General features: G+C 45.9%; 1 protein-coding gene and 1 long non-coding RNA gene across 2 annotated transcripts in view; one reads left to right on the top strand and one right to left on the bottom strand.

The window, feature by feature from the left end:
• Positions 1–15,951, top strand: part of LOC126251881 (plectin) — a 492,445-nt gene that overhangs the window by 213,744 nt on the left and 262,750 nt on the right. The gene's annotated exons all lie outside the window — the stretch shown is intronic.
• The window catches only part of LOC126251920 (uncharacterized), a 92,591-nt gene that overhangs the window by 75,135 nt on the left and 1,505 nt on the right, over positions 1–15,951 (bottom strand). The gene's annotated exons all lie outside the window — the stretch shown is intronic.

Here is a 15,951-nt window from a genome sequence, read left to right as displayed (position 1 = left end):
ATACCACTTTTGTATCGCGAAGTGTTAATTTGTGTTTTAACTGAGAACACGTGACAATATAGATGGTGGGTCTTTCGCAGGAAGGATATGTCGGCGCTTTACCAAGTACATGTCAGGTTTACAGTACCTCACCGACAGTGGGGTACACGTAGCGGGTCATTTTTTGTTGACTTGCCGTTTATGAGCTATACGCATGAATGGTGTCGATTGGTCGTCATACATAAAGTGCCGTAGCCAAGGCGTAGTTACTTGTTCTGTTTCTAAACTATGTGCTTCAATAGCTACTATTTATGTGTGATGTTCTACATCCAGTTTGAACTACGTATTGTTTGAAGTCAATGACATGATCACGTTTTACGGCGACGCGAGGCAACTTATACCTGTTATGCACAAATGAGGTCTGCTTTATGTGAGCCTGTTATTTTAACCGCCAGAACACAATAGGGAGTATGTCACTGCTGTTGAATCTCATCAAGAAAGTCATTCCGTGGATATTTGCGGTAAAATGGTTATTAATCATTTTCTACTAGCCGTACATCAGGTAGCACGCGTGAAAGGGGTCAATACGTCATCTGTTTATGCACACCATACATACAGAATTTCTGGATAAAACTCTGCTTGCTGTTCGCAACAGCCTCTAGTTCCAACGCGATGGAGCCCCAGAATATTTCAGTATTGGTACTCGAGAACGAGTAACTGTCGACTTGTCGATTTAGTAGATCGAATGCAGGACGATGTTAAACATTAACAAAAGTATGATGAAGATTAAATATTGGAACGTACCTTTGAATTTGTACTTGTAACAGAAACCAAATTATTCAAAGCCTTCGCTTGCTATGCCCGTATTGTCATCAACTAGAGAAATAGTACTTCTTACTCGCAGGAAGATACCTATTCTATCTCCTCTACACAGCCGACATGCCCAAACCACCTCTACTAGTCCACCTCCTTCAGTAGGCCTACGCTGATTACACTGCTTTCTTTGCTCTCTATCCTACACTCCAGAAATCCCAACGATCCCTCCAAAGCCACCCCAATCAGTTTACCTCCTGGTGTAAACAATGGCTCCTCTAATCAACCCTTCCAAAACCCAGGCAATAATCCGCCCCACCGGCACCTTCCGTCTCCATGACTTCTGCTTTCCTATTTGTGACCGTTCTATACAGCTAACTAATACACTAAAATATCTTGGACTAACAATCGACCGGCAGCTAACGTGAAAACTTCACCTACTAACCATCCAACAGAAAGCCCAAAATACACTTCAGCTACTAACTGGCCGAATTTGGGCATCGCACCCATCCACTGTCCTCCAAACCTGCAAAACCTTGATCCGATCTGTCCTTTGCTCTGCGGATGTTGCATGGATCTCCGCCCCACTCAAGCTCTATAAGTCCCTGCAGGTCCTGGAGCACCATGCGATCCATCTCGCTTTTCCCATCGTTTTACCTTCTCCCACAAGGACCCTTTACCAACTCTGAAATTCACACCTCTCCTCACTCACATTGAACACCCCCAAACAACCTTTACCATCCGCAAACACAACTCCATTCATCCTATAGATGCCCCTCCGCTTTCCAATCCACATATGCTTCTGCGCCCTTACCAGCATATCCCACAAACCCTACACCTACACACCCTCAACATACATTTCCAAAGGAACTTCAGCCAATCTACCCCCTCCCAATTATGAACTCTTTCCCTACATTTACCAATCCTACCAACTACTGTGTAAGCCCACCCCAAACATTCCACCTCATCAGAGCTACCTCTCCCTCCCCTTCCCACGTTTCCTTTGCCTCCTTTTCTCCCTGTCTACCTTTTTCTCCCCACCGCCCTTTCACTGTCAAGTATTAATCTCACCAATAACCCCCTATACGCCACCCTGCGTTCTGTCCCAACAGCCATTCCTACCCTACCGAGAGTATGCACCAGTCCTCCATCCTTATACCACCACATTCCTGCCCTCCTCACCTGATAAGCGTTTCCCCTTCAACAACAGTCTTCCTATCTCAGGGTTGGTCCTTCTAGTTTTAGTTCCCAGAAATTGCTTCTTTTAAATACCAGAGTTTTGGCATAATCTTTTAAATGTATTTAAATGTGCTCTTATTATGTTTCGTTTTACCTTTTATTATGAATGTTTGTAACTGCAAGTGCTATAAGTTGTATTTCTTGTAGATACAGGGTGTCCCATTTATCTTGACCACCCTAAATAACTGTTTGTCCAGATGCAAATTACAAAATGTTTCAAGCAAATGTTCTTCAGCCGTCAGGGGGACATCAATCAGCATGATTGACTTCGTTGTAGCTTTGTTTTTTACTAGGATACGAACAGCGGTATGACTATTTTAAATGGCACCCTGTATTTTTATTCCGTTATTCATTTCCTTTCCTAAAGAGCTATTCAAAAATGTATCACAGTGTACCATTCACTGAAAAACAACGTTATTAATTACATAAAGCTCATGACTCACAACTTGTGAATGACCTCTCTGCACGGTTATGGATCCCTTATGTATACTGACACGTGGCGGCATCCAAAACATTGTACAATTGGTGCTTTAATGCAAGTCACTCACTTTTGATGATTGATTTAAGCTCGACTTTACTATCAACAGGAAAACTGTAATTTCAGGTTCTTATTACGTTGTTAATAGATGAATCCTGCTTCAACGCGAAGCATATCACTTGTGTCAAATGTAATATGGTTACACAAATACTTAAAGGTACACAAAGGGACTGTAATAAGTAGTGCATCTGATTTACTACAGGAAAAGAAAGTAAGTGATGTGAGACTTTTGTGTTCTGCTCTAAAAAGGAGCAACTAACTTGGACGTGGATTTAGATGGAAATAGACCATTACCACGATGGCTTGCGGAGTATGTGTGTAGATGTTGGCGTAGATGAAACAGAACGTCTGTCGCAATCAGTTAATACATAAACACGTCGTCAGCTTTGTACCGCACATTAGGAAGAATGGACACAATTTCCATCCTCAGTGCACCAAAACTTAGTGGAAAGTCTTCTTCGGAAATCGAACTCATTAATAGCAGCAGAAACAGGTCCTACGTGCTATTAGGCAGATAACTGGCGTCCTCACAGTGTGTGGGCAGACTTTTGGCCATTAAGTGCAATTCCCGTTTCGTCATTAGACGATGTATTCAACATCTAGGTTGAATGGCCTTTCTTTTGGCCGATGCTTGTGTTAAACGAAAGGAATCAAGTATTCTACTCTGCTCATTTATTAAATTATGGGTCAACTGCGTCACTTAATGAAACAGACGACTTTTATCTTCATCTTTACCCAGAGTGCTCTGTTCCTCGTGTGATGCATTTTTTTCTGATCTTTAGAAAGGCATTTTTAATTTCATTTTTGTAGTATGAAATCGGCACCAACAAAAACTGTTCATCTGGTGTTTCATGCCAATCTCAGTGTAAATAGAAAACGTGTTTATTTCTATTTGCGGTAGCAATTAAGTAAGGTCCCTATATGAAAATGGTGCGAAGACGATTCTTCGATATACTTGCGTAGTGAATATGCATCGCTTTAGCAGTGAAAGTTTGAGCAGTAGTTAAGACAGTGATCTAGTATTCCGCGTAGATAGGGTCCATATTCCCGTCCTGCCACACTGATTTGAGTTTTCCATGGTTTTTCTGACGCCCTGGCGACTAATACTAGGATGTTCAAATGTGTGTGAATTCCTAGGGGACCAAACTGCTGATGTCATCGGTCGCTAGACTTGCACACTACTTAAACTAACTTATACTAAGAACAACACACACACCCATGCCCGAGGGAGGACTCGAACCTCCGGCGGGAGGGGCCGAGAAATTCGTGACATGGCGCCTCTAACTGCGCAGCCACTCCGCGCGGGCTAGTGTGGTTTCTTATATGTGGTAGTGGTATGTTTCCATCTAAATCCATGTCCAAGTTATTTGCTCCTTTTTAGAGCAGAACACAAAAGTCTCACATCACTTGCTTTCTTTTCCTGTAGTAACATCAGATGCACTGCTTTTTACAGTCCCTCTGTGTACCTTTAAGTACTTGTGTAACCGTATTGCATTTGACAGAAGTGATATGCTTCGTGTTGAACCAGGGTTCATCTATTAACAACATAATAAGGAGCTGAAATTAGAGTTTTCCTGTAGATAGTAAGGCCGAGCTAAAATCAATCATCAAAAGTGACTGATTTGCATTAAAGCATCAATTGTGCAATGTTTTTGTGCCGCCACGTGGCAGTATGGTTCAAATGGCTCTGAGTACTATGGGACTTAACTTCTGTGGTCATCAGTCCCCTAGAACTTAGAACTACTTAAACCTAACTAACCTAAGGACATCATACACATCCATGCCCGAGGCAGGATTCGAACCTGCGACCGTAGCGGTCGCGCGGTTCCAAACTGTAGCGCCTAGAACCGCTCGGCCACACCAGCCGGTACGTGGCAGTAAGTCGAAACAAGGCCCCGGGAGTAGACAACATTCCAATAGAACTACTGACGGCCTTGGGAGAGCCAGTCCTGACAAAACTCTACCATCTGGTGAGCAAGATGTATGAGACAGGCGAAATTCCCTCAGACTTCCAGAAGAATATAATAATTCCAATTCCAAAGGAAGCGGGTGTTGACAGATGTGAAATTACCGAACTATCAGTTTAATAAGTCATGTCTGCAAAATACTAACACGAATTCTTTACAGACGAATGGAAAAACTAGTAGAAGCCGACCTTGGGGAAGATCAGTTTGGATTCCGTAGAAATATTGGAACACGTGAGGCAATACTGACCCTACGGCTTATGTTAGAAGCTAGATTAAGGAAAGGCAAACCTACGTTTCTAGCATTTGTAGACTTAGAGAAAGCTTTTGACAATGTTCACTAGAATACTCTCTTTCAAATTCTGAAGGTGACAGGGGTAAAGTATAGGGAGCGAAAGGCTATTTACAATTTGTATAGAAACCAAATGGCAGTTATAAGAGTTGAGAGGCATGAAAGGGAAACAGTGGTTGGGAAGGGAGTGAGACAGGGTTGTAGCCTCTCCCCGATGTTATTCAATCTGTATATTGAGCAAGCAGTGAAGGAAACAAAAGAAAAATTCCGAGTAGGTATTAAAATCCATGGAGAAGAAATAAAAACTTTGAGGTTCGCCGATGACATTGTAATTCTGTCAGAGACGGCAAAGGACTTGGAAGAGCAGTTAAACGGAATGGATAGTGTCTTGAAAGGAGGATATAAGATGAACATCACCAAAAGCAAAACGAGGATAATGGAATGTAGTCGAATTAAGTCGGTTGATGTTGAGGGGATTAGATTAGGAAATGAAACACTTAAAGTAGTAAAGGAGTTTTGCTATTTTGGGAGCAAAATAACTGATGATGGTCGAAGTAGAGAGGATATAAAATGTAGACTGGCAATGGCAAGGAAAGCGTTTCTGAAGAAGAGAAATTTTTTAACATCGAGTATAGACTTAAGTGTCAGGAAGTCGTTTCTGAAAGTATTTGTATGGAGTGTAGCCATGTATGGAAGTGAAACATGGACGATAAATAGTTTGGACAAGAAGAGAATAGAAGCTTTCGAAATGTGGTGCAACAGAAGAATGCTGAAGATTAGATGGGTAGATCACATAACTAATGAGGAGGTGTTGAATAGGATTGGGGAGAAGAGAAGCTTGTGGCACAACTTGACTAGAAGAAGGGATCGGTTGGTAGGACATGTTCTGAGGCATCAAGGGATCACCAATTTAGTATTGGAGGGCAGCGTGGAGAGTACAAATCCTAGAGGGAGACCAAGAGATGAATACACCAAGCAGATTCAGAAGGATGTAGGTTGCAGTAGGTACTGGGAGATGAAGAAGCTTGCACAGGATAGAGTAGCATGGAGAGCTGCATCAAACCAGTCTCAGGACTGAAGACCACAACAACAACAACCGTGCAGAGAGGTCACTCACAAGTTGTGAGTCATGAGCTGTGATTTGTCAGAGACAGAAGTCTCCCCTCAGGCGCAACCTTTTACGTAGCTTGTGCGTGGCTGGTCTTACACGCTTATTGCAATTACTTTTATGTAGAATTCCCAGTAGTCTTTCGGAGCACCACCCGATGTCCACTTCTTAACTGAAAAGCCGTTTTACAGGTTACACTACGTGAGAAACGTGCAGCATGGGTACCAGCAGAGAAAGAATAGTGCAGGCGCGTGCGAGGAGTGAGTCGAGCGATGACCAACGTGGGTAGGTAGCGCATTGATTACTTGCCTACAATTTGGCACATAGTGTGGTTTGTATTGCAAGTGTTCCATCACATAAGAGTGGGCGCTGCAAAATATGTGTATGGCTGTGTTTTCGTTGGACAGCTTTGTGCCTGACATTGCCTTAGCTGTACAGTCTGCCTGTGACCGTTACAAAGGAGCTCTGGACGTCGAAAGGTAACTCAAATTCAATGGTGCAATCATGGAACAGTAAAGGTTTCTTTTCACTCGTAAGTAGAACAAAATATCGTAGTGTAGGTCGAAGGCCAATCCTAAGTTTCTGGTCTTCTCCAATGCAAAGTCCTGGTGATGTTGAAGGCAGGCAACTGCCTCAGTCAGAGGTGGCTGGTGTGGTACAGTGATGTACAGTGCGAAGGTCCCGATCGAGACGCTGAAGAACTGCGCGTGCAGTCGACGCGTTGACCAGAGCTCGACGGAAGATGCTTCAGACCGTTTTACGCCGCACTAAATACCCAGGCCGTGTAGCGATACTAGAGGAAATACTTGCTATCATGGAGTCCCCAGAGGCAAACAGGCCTGTGGGGCCAGCGACTTCTGGCGGCGTTCGCTCTGCCACCTGTTGGCCTATGCAGCATGCATGATTGGAGCTCTGTCACCTGCTGATGTAACCTTTTCGAAATTAGGACTCTGGTGCACCACTGCTGTGAGAAGGGTTGCCAGTCTGTAAGGCATATAGCTCGGGTACGGCATCCCTCTCACCCCTCAAAAGATGAGAAGGTGTGGCACATCTCGATGTCTGAGGAACCTGGAGCCCCTTCCTTCACTGTCCATGAAACTGCTGACCCCGGTGGGTGAGGCAGATTTTCATCGGAGTGGGTATCTGGATTGGGGATGGACTGTCCTTGCCAGAGGCCAGAGGATGTGAACCATGTAGCTGCTGTGTTTGTGCTGTGGCATCCAAGGTCCAGGGAATGGGGACATCCAACTCTGGAACAAAAGATGGTCCAGTGCTAAGAGGCGTCGCTGTTTTCCATGCGCGCACCTTGTTCACATGCTAATAGTACTTCCACCATGGCATGTCCCAGTTAGTGTATGACCACTGACAGGGCCTACTAACAGTGATTTTTGGAGAAAACCAACGCTCGGGCATCTTCTTTGATGGAACAACAGCGTCTTCAAGACTTCGGATGGGAAAACAAAGTTCTTGTAGGGTGGAGGATGGAGAGTTTGGACCAGTACTGCTGTCCATGGAGATTTTCGGCGGGACTGTCGCCGTCCTGTGGGGTGGAGCAATAATACGCCAATAACACAGTGAGGGTTTCATCTATATCACGATGGCGGTTTAACTTTGCCGATTGTGATTTGAACGTGTAAACAAAACATTCTGCTAATCCATTGGAGGCGGAATGAAATGCGCTGGAACCGACAGTTGTGGGATCAACGCTGCAATTTGTCTATCCACTCTCTGTAAGACTGTCCACGAATCACTGCTCATAACTCACAGCTAGTGTATGCGATACTGTTGTAAGAACAAAAAGAGGTAAATTCAGAAAATGTTAACTGAGAGCCATTGTCTGTATCCTTGGTTTCCTGGAGCCCTTCTATGGAGAAGATCTGTGTAAGAACCTGGATAGCCAGTGCCAAGGATGTTGAAGACGATTGGAAACATGATATTGAAGACAATCCATAAATAACCAAGGGAGGGCCCTGCATCTAAATGGAATCATGGTCAGGGTGCTGAAGCATCCTCCCAAGGAAGTTTCTGTTAGCGAGTCCTACCTGTTTGCTTTGGCAGGTGTTGCGTGGTGCCACCACGTTGTTATTATCTGCATCGATCCATCACCTTTATACATGTTGCTGAGCCAGTCTGATCAAGAGCACAGCTATCCAGTGGCCCTAATGTAGGGGGGACAAGATGCAGTGCCACAAAGTGGATGGAATAGCAGCACAGTTTCAACCATTTTCTTCTTGCAACAGGAGGACTATCTGAGGGTGGAGAACTCGTGGCGCCTGTGCCAGAATGCTTGAACTCCTGGATGATCCAACTGTTTCCAACCTGTGGGCCACCGTTAGTGCAATAAACAGAGTATTTCATGGATAACTGGATCATCCAGAGAGTCACAGGCTATGACCTTTGCATCCAAGGGTATATCGGCTCTGACATCTTCTGCTTCTGTGTGCACGTAGCAACAGACCTCTGGTTCTGAATCGAATTGTGTGTCTTGTCCCAATGGTAACCTGAAGGCAAAGCAGCCGCTTGTATATTGAGCTGTCGAGTGATTTATAATGCCGTTGAATAGCTGGGCAACTAACTTGTACTTGGAGCATAGGTCTCTTAAATACAAGCTAGCCCCTAATCGCTGAATGCTATTTGTTGAGTCATGTACTTCCACGCCCAAAGCATTCAAAAAGTCCAAACCAACGACGTTTGTAACCTCTTCAGTGTTTACCACCAAGATGCCTGCCGTGAAGACAGTAAAAAATTATACCGAATGCGAGCCATGACCTGTCCTTTCACTTCGATAGTATTGTTGCTGTAGCCATGTAGACGTCAGGAGTATGCCTGCAGCGGAGGTGAGCCCAAATGGCGACACTTCTATATCACAATAGTCGTGGAAGAACCCCTATCAACCTGGAACTCCACTGGCACTGCGTTGACTCTCACTATGAGCGTTAAAAGTCTATTAGACACGGGGTGCACAGTGTGGACATGTAAAATATCCAGAGCATAGGCGTCGAATACCCACATGGCGTTCCATATGGGTGTAACCTACATTCTTCTTGAGGGAACACTGAAAGACTTCAGCCCTGTCTCCTGTCTTGCCACAGGAAAATATGTAGCCCTTCAATAATACGACTGTTGCTGTGGGTGAGTGATAAAACAGTTGCCACATGAGGATAACCATTGCGGGCAACGCACGTTGTTGGAGGGCATGCTAGCTGCAGGTGACGGCCGTGGTTTTGGTTGGGGCCGCAAACACGTACGATGGATCGTTTAATGTTTCAGATGACTGTAGAGACTGTTCAAAAGCCCGAATGATGGGGAGGCAAGTCCCTAACGTGGGTTACTTGTCATTACCGAGGCCTTTAAACCCTGCAATTTGGCTATTCTCATATGTAAGATTGTCCACTAATCTTGTGACAGCTAATGTTATGCGGGCCACTGCAACATGTGCTTGAGTGTCGAACTATTCTGGTGGACAAGTCTTTAAGCGAGAGTACAGGAGAGCATTGAAATCCTCTTCAGGCTTGAGCTGATGCAGTACATGATAAATTTTCAGGCCTGCGTAGGCCATGAAGAACGTGCACTGCTAGTTGTCACCTGTGAGACAAAAGCCAGGAAATGTTGCTACATTCTGGCCATGTGGTTTGCCCAGGGCTCGATCTTCCGTTCATACACCTGGGAAGGCGGCGCGCCCCTCTGCGTTCTTCTATCAGTGAACTGATGCAGGACAGACAAATGGACAGCTCCTGGTTAGAAGTGGTGATGGCCGCCATCCTGTCCACCATTGCGTGCATGGCCTTTTCCATGTTCTAGAGTAGCAGCAAAACCTTGGTAGTAACATCCAAAGGGTTAGACATGGTGGAACAAAAATACGCTGTCAAGATATCTGCAACGCAGAAGTTACACGCAGACTGACACTGTGTACATGGGGCGTGAAACACGCATGGTGATGCTGGTTCATGGAAAAATTCCTCATCGCCACTCGCTACGTTTTGCGCCGGTTGAGGCGCAAGAAAACACATTCCAGGTAAATAATGCAGAAGAGTTTTACTGAAAAATATGTAAACTCAATACTTCCACATTACGTGACCAATTACCTGACTGTGACACATACCAACTAATAAGACAGCAAGACACTTTTCAAACTCTTAATAAACTAGCAGATGAGGTATCACGAAAAGTGCTAAAGGAATACCTGAGGGACATAAATTAACATAAATTACTGTAAAAAATTGAGATATACTAAATACCAAATACGCACCCTACTCCTATACTGCCTGCGCGTGGATAGGCCGACTTTCTCGTAGTCTGGAATCCGCCACGTACGGTACTAGGGGGAGTGGGGAACAATATCACCGACTAGACAAAGCACCGGATTTGACTTAGGTTAGAACTAGTTAGTAGGACTTAGATTAGAAATTTAGTATTAGGAACCTGCAGCGAATAACATCTTGGCCTGTCCAGTGTCAGGGGCACACCCATCGGGATTAGCTCGCTGGACAAGGCAATAACACTCCTGGAAATGGAAAAAAGAACACATTGACACCGGTGTGTCAGACCCACCATACTTGCTCCGGACACTGCGAGAGGGCTGTACAAGCAATGATCACACGCACGGCACAGCGGACACACCAGAACCGCGGTGTTGGCCGTCGAATGGCGCTAGCTGCGCAGCATTTGTGCACCGCCGCCGTCAGTGTCAGCCAGTTTGCCGTGGCATATGGAGCTCCATCGCAGTCTTTAACACTGGTAGCATGCCGCGACAGCGTGGACGTGAACCGTATGTGCAGTTGACGGACTTTGAGCGAGGGCGTATAGTGGGCATGCGGGAGGCCGGGTGGACGTACCGCCGAATTGCTCAACACGTGGGGCGTGAGGTCTCCACAGTACATCGATGTTGTCGCCAGTGGTCGGCGGAAGGTGCACGTGCCCGTCGACCTGGGACCGGACCGCAGCGATGCACGGATGCACGCCAAGACCGTAGGATCCTACGCAGTGCCGTAGGGGACCGCACCGCCACTTCCCAGCAAATTAGGGACAGTGTTGCTCCTGGGGTATCGGCGAGGACCATTCGCAACCGTCTCCATGAAGCTGGGCTACGGTCCCGCACACCGTTAGGCCGTCTTCCGCTCACGCCCCAACATCGTGCAGCCCGCCTCCAGTGGTGTCGCGACAGGCGTGAATGGAGGGACGAATGGAGACGTGTCGTCTTCAGCGATGAGAGTCGCTTCTGCCTTGGTGCCAATGATGGTCGTATGCGTGTTTGGCGCCGTGCAGGTGAGCGCCACAATCAGGACTGCATACGACCGAGGCACACAGGGCCAACACCCGGCATCATGGTGTGGGGAGCGATCTCCTACACTGGCCGTACACCACTGGTGATCGTCGAGGGCACACTGAATAGTGCACGGTACATCCAAACCGTCATCGAACCCATCGTTCTACCATTCCTAGACCGGCAAGGGAACTTGCTGTTCCAACAGGACAATGCACGTCCGCATGTATCCCGTGCCACCCAACGTGCTCTAGAAGGTGTAAGTCAACTACCCTGGCCAGCAAGATTTCCGGATCTGTCCCCCATTGAGCATGTTTGGGACTGGATGAAGCGTCGTCTCACGCGGTCTGCATGTCCAGCACGAACGCTGGTCAAACTGAGGCGCCAGGTGGAAATGACATGGCAAGCCGTTCCACAGGACTACATCCAGCATCTCTACGATCGTCTCCATGGGAGAATAGCAGCCTGCATTGCTGCGAAAGGTGGATATACACTGTACTAGTGCCGACATTGTGCATGCTCTGTTGCCTGTGTCTATGTGCCTGTGGTTCTGTCAGTGTGATCATGTGATGTATCTGACCCCAGGAATGTGTCAATAAAGTTTCCCCTTCCTGGGACAATGAATTCACGGTGTTCTTATTTCAATTTCCAGGAGTGTATATATCTCTGACACAAATGTGACGCTGAAGGCAGTAGAGTTAGTTAAGATTTTATACACTAAATACTAATACTTGTAGGAATTTAGCTGCCCATTGTAATTAGTTATAGCTGTAGCTCACAATTAATTAAATTACAATTAGCTGCAATTGATGTTTAAACAAATTAAGACCTACTAATCATATAAGGAAGTGGGTTATGTTGTATAATTATTATTGTTGCTGAAAATAAAGAATTTATTTAAAAAAAACTCAATACTCCTCTGTTGAAGAAAAGTTAATCAGTACAATAGTTCGTGAAAATTTATGATTAACACTTATCTACATAGGTGCAAACTTAGGATGAATGCCATAATGAAGAAACAGTCGAAGATGAATTTCACTCAGAACGAAATAAAGTAGTGAAGGTCGACGGATAATTCTAAGTTCCTGGTCTTTCCAGTGTGAAGTCCGGGTGATGGTCAAGAATGATACTGGCGGATCCCTCAGTCGGCGGTGGCGCAGCATCGTAGGTAGCGAGGGTTCCGATCGACGCTCTGATTGAAGTATTGCGGGTGCAGTCAATGTCTGGTCCAGAGAACTCGACAGGAGATGCTTCAAGCCGCTTTACACCGTCCTAACCCCCAGGCCACGTAGAGGTACTAGAGGAAATATTTGCGATCATGTGGCCCATGATGGGAAGCAGGTCCGCGGGACTAGCGCCTCTGGTGGTGCTCGCTCTGCCACCTGCTGGCCTAGCAGCTGAAGTAACCCCCTCGACGTTAGGCCGCTGGTGCACCCTTGCCAATCTGTAGGGCGTACAGCCAGTATACAGCATCCGTCTATCGACAAACACCTCTTGCAATTCTGAGTTCCGACTAATGAGCTAGTTATACACAAGAAATTGCATGAATGGTGCTCCAGAGACAGAATATTTATGATCTGTGGGAGAAGATCATTGGGACAAAGGGAAACGGTGAACCAGTATATTTGTTGCTAGCTAATTGATATAATTTATTACTTCATCTTCCATTTTGCTGAAGAGATGGGGATGTTGTTCTATATACTAACAATACACATATAAAAAAAAAATTTGCATCACCCGGTTTCCAGAACTCCTGAAGATCAACGTTGACTGTGGGTATTGTATCACAGGTACAGACCCTTGTACTGTTCAGAGATGTCACTAAACCCATCCAGAGATGTAAACAACGATGTATGAGCAGCGCCTATTAGACGGAGGGGGGTCTGACAACCGATCAGTTCCAGTCCTTCCACCAGGAAGGAGGTACACAGCTCATTTTGTCTGTAGTTCAAACATGCCTAGACGGTCAACACCGCGGTTCGATCGCTTCCGCATTGTTACTTTGGCCAGGAAGGACTCTCAACAACGGAAATGTCCAGGCGCCTCGGAGTGAATCAAAGCGATGTTGTTCGGACATGGAGGAGACACAGAGAGACAGGAATTGCCGATGACATGCCGGGCTACTAATGCAGTGGATGACCGCTACCTACGGATTACGGCTCGGAGGAACCGTGACATCAACGACACCATGTTGAATAATGCTTATAATGCTTTTCGTGCAGCCACAGGTCGTCGTGTTATGACTCAAACTGTGCACAATGGGCTGCATGATGCGCAACTTCACTCCCGCCGTACATGGCGAGGTCCATCTTTACAACCACGACATCATCCAGCGCGGTACTGATGGACCCAACAACATGCCGAGTGGACCGCTCACGATTGGCATCACGTTCTCTTCACCGATGAGTCTCGCATATGCCTTTAACTAGACAATCGTTGGAGACGTATTTGGAGGCAACCAGGTCAGGCTGAATGCCTTAGACACACTGTCCAGCGAGTGCAGCAAGGTGGAGGTTCCATGCTGTTTTGGGATGGCATCATGTGGGGCCGACGTACGCCGCTGGTGGTCATAGCAGGCGCTGTAACGACTGTACGATACGTGAATGCCATCCTGCGACCGATAGTGCAACCATATCGGCAGCAAATTGGCGAGGCATTCGTCTTCATGGACGACAATTCGCGCCCCCATCGTGAACATCTTGTGAATGACTTCCTTCAGGATAACGACATCGCTCGACTAGAGTGGCCAGCATGTTCTCCAGACATGAACCCTATCGTACATGCTTGGGAAGGATTGAAAAGAGCTGTTTATGGACGACGTGACCCAACAATCACTCTGAGGGATCTTCTCCGAATAGCCATTGAGGAATGGGACAATCTGGACCAACAGTGCCTTGATAAACTTGTGGTTGGTTTGCCACGGCGAATACAGGCATGCATCAATGCAAGAGGACGTGCTACTGAGTATTGGAGTTACCGGTGTGTACAGAAATCTGGACCACCACCTCTGAGGGTCTCGCTGCGTAGTGGTTCAACATGCAATGTGTGGTTTTCATGAACAATATAAAGGACGGAAATGACGTTTACGTTGATATCTATTCGAATTTTCTGTACAGGTTCCGTAACTCTCGGAACGGAAGTGATGCAAAACCTTTTTTGATGTGTGTATTAAAATCTCTATTTTCCTTCAGTATTTGTCATAGTTGTGGTTGCGATAATAGTCATTTCCTTTAGTGACAAGTTTGTAACAATCACGTACATTTTCACACCACGTCCTTAGATGTAAGTGCAATCGTACACTTTCCACCAATGTACATGTTGGTAAGCAAATATGCGTCATTTCTCAACACTGACGATTACATGTATACAACATGACAAACCTAGTACGAGCATCCAATCGAATCCAGTTTACTGTGTTCGATTGGAAAGAATTCATTTTAACTCCCTATGCACACTTATTGTCCTAACTGTACTGCTGATAGCGGTTTGGAACTCACGAATGATCCCTTCCAGTGATTTAATGCGATTTTTTACAACCGCCCTCCGCAATGTTCGATGGTCCCCACCTGTTAGTACACGTGGTCTGCGTAGTCTTACATTAGTTGTGGTTGTTTCTTCACATTCACACTTAGCAATCACATCACCTAAAAGTCGACTAGGACAACTTCAGAAGCCGCCTGCGGTGGCCGAGCGGTTCTAGGCGCTTCAGACCGAAACCGCATGACTGCTACGGTCGCAGGTTCGAATCCTGCCTCGGGCATGGATGTGTGTGATGTCCTTAGTTTAGTTAGGTTTAAGTAGTTCTAAGTTCTAGGGGACTGATGGCCTCAGCTGTCATGTCCCATAGCGCTCAGAGCCATTTGAACCATTAGACAGTTCCAGAAGGGTTCAAATATCCGTGATGAATTTGTTACTCGATTGACATCCAGTGACTAGCCTATATTCGAAGTCAATCAGTTGTCCATACCGACCCATTCTGCTGTTATACCTCCTGTTTCCTTTTAGACTGGCAGGTCCGTCTCTCGAGACATGTAGTAGTCAGTTCAGCATTACACAGAGGTGTCCGAATACTTTTGATCAAACAGTGTATGTGCCAGTTTTGGCGAAGCTATAGATGATAGAGTCCAATGATTGTGCAGATACATACTTTGCGGTTTCTCAGCAATTGGCTGGCCTTCGCATGTTCTTCATGATGAAGTCATCAGAATTTCGAAATATACCGTAATAAGTGAATATAACCAAACGCAACTGGTTGGAATTAATTGAGAAAAATAGAATAAGTAGATATTCTACGTAATAACGATTTATTCAGAAGCTGCCGCGCCTGCAGAATTAGGGCGGATGGAGGAAAGTGAGGGTTTAACATGGAATTGACATAAAGGTTGTTACAGATATCACAGGCTCGGACTGGACGGGGAAGAGGGAAAGAAGTCTTCCACGTCCTTTTCGAAGCCATTATTCCGACATTCACCTTACCCCGTATAGGGGAAACCGTAGGAAAGTTAAATTTGGATGCCCCAATCATGGTGCTACGTATCCAGAATGAGATTTTCACTCTGCAGCGGAGTGTACGCTGATATGAAACTTCCTGGCAGATTAAAACTGTGACTCGAAGTCGGGACGTTTGCCTTTCGCGGGCAAGTGCTCTACCAACTGAGCTACCCAAGCAGGACTCACGCCGCGTCCTCACAGATTTACTTCTGCGAGTATCTCGTCTACTACCTTCCAAACCTAACAGAAGCTCTCCTGCGAACC

Source organism: Schistocerca nitens, chromosome 1 (assembly GCF_023898315.1).
Source record: "Schistocerca nitens isolate TAMUIC-IGC-003100 chromosome 1, iqSchNite1.1, whole genome shotgun sequence".
Taxonomy (NCBI): Eukaryota; Metazoa; Arthropoda; class Insecta; order Orthoptera; family Acrididae; genus Schistocerca; species Schistocerca nitens.
Note: the sequence above shows the minus strand (reverse complement) of the source record. Positions and strands in the feature narration are given on the sequence as shown.